A 2,089-nucleotide genomic window follows, 5' to 3' on the forward strand; every position below is an offset into this window, starting at 1 on the left:
AAAAAAAAAATCTGTTTTGGAAGATGTACAACCAGAATGTTCCTTAGAAAAATGGATGATGAGCTTTAGTATCTCAGAAAAGGACATCATGCTTGATACAGAAGGTCATTAAAAAAGGGGGAAGATCATAAATGACATGGATTGAAACAGTGGCTGCAGCCATGAACTCAAACATGCCAACAAGTGTGACCATGGCACAGGACAGAGCACTGTTGTGCGTGGGGTCACTATGAATCATAATAGCTGACTCAAAGGCACCTAATAACAAAAGCATAATTTACATAAACATGTCTCAGTCAGTCAGCTATATGACTGGAAGTTCATGTTCTAAATCTTGGATCTTTGTTAGAAGCGTGGGACTGTTACAGAGGAGTCACATAGAATGATTCAATCTTTTCCTGTTGACATAGATGACACTATAGGTTGAAACAGTTTGCAATCTGTGAATGTGTTTCTTTTCATTTGAGTTGTATAAGATTAGATACTTCAAAGGAAAAATGCATCTATAAGATTATAAGATTCCTTATTTCCTGTGGAAATGTTGGTTTGGCTTTATCCCTTTGTAAGTACGTGTCAATTATGCATCAATTGACAGCCAAGAGAGTACTGAGATTTATTATGAGAGATACCATGTAATCAATTTAAAATAACAGGACACTAATATAATTAACTGTTTAGCACATAAAAAGTGTAAGGAATATTTAGGCACTTAATCGGAATTTTAAAAGCCAGTGATAACAAGTTAATAATTGTGACAACTAATGGAGTATCTAAATAAATGTCACTATTTTTATTAATTAATATTTAATTTGCTATAGCTTGCCTTGGAAAATGTTAATTAAATGCCAGAAAATTCCTTACAATTTTAACATATTAATAATGTTATAATTATGTCTTTATTGCTTACATAATTATGAGTTAATTACACAGAGACCAGATTTACTGTACCATTTATAGAGGGCTCAAGAATATCCACTTTTTTCAACAGATCAATAAACTTGATTGCCTAGTAACCACTGCTGGTCAGAGACAAAGGTGTTAGTGAATAAATATGCATTACTAAAAAAACAGTAAACACTGAATACTATAATAGGAAAAATGAAGTAATGAAAATCTTTGTATTAGTCTATCTTCAAAAATATCCATTAATTTAGGGGAAAAAACAAATACTTTTCTCTTTCACAGGCTTTTGTAAAATGGTATGTTTAAAGAATATTTTCTTTGTTTTAATTAGTTTCTTGTGGACAGTTTAATTTTATATTTACAATAACCTTATAACACACAATTATTTATTTTTTAGATTTGAGGAAGAGTTTACTAGTTTAGAGATTAAATAACTTTCTCAATATAATCCCACACATACACACTTAACTTTTGTTTCCCCATGCCCTTATATTTTTACCCCCTTCAACTATCAATTTCCAAATCTAAGTAAGTTTCTACTAACATTTAATTTATCCATTTCTGGTAGATAGCTAAATACTATCTAAAACATAAACATGGTAATTGGTTCTTCAATAAACCTATAATTTGGAACACAAAGCTCTTTGATGAAGGGACCATGCATTGTCTTTGTATTAGCTAGCTGAACATCTATCCTTGGACATGCAATGTTTAATAACATCATAAATGAGTGCAAAAGTTCTAATTAACCTTAGTTAAGTATATTTCCTATTTTTCATACTAGGTATAGACATTAATGTATCTCAAGCCTCAAATATTTAGCCTGCTGATCATCTCCCAGAAAGGAAATCAATTATTCTACACAAAATGCTTCTATTATTGTTGTTAGGTAGCATCCAATCTCCCAATTGGTTCTGACTCAGAAACACCCTGTGCAACATACTGCCTGGTCCTGTGTCATCCTCCAGTCCTTCTAAAGTTGGAGCCCATTGTTACAAGTTGCTATGTCCATTGATCTCCTTTAGGGTCTTCGTCTGTTTTGTTAGTCCTCTACTTTACCAACCACGATGCCCCACTCCAGGGACTGATCCCTCCTAATGACATGTCCAACCTACCGTCTACCCTTCTCAAGCATATTACAAAAAAAAACGACAAAAAAACAACAACCTTGTAATTTTGAATTTAG

Source organism: Chrysochloris asiatica, unplaced genomic scaffold (assembly GCF_000296735.1).
Source record: "Chrysochloris asiatica unplaced genomic scaffold, ChrAsi1.0 scaffold00065, whole genome shotgun sequence".
Lineage (NCBI taxonomy): Eukaryota > Metazoa > Chordata > Mammalia > Afrosoricida > Chrysochloridae > Chrysochloris > Chrysochloris asiatica.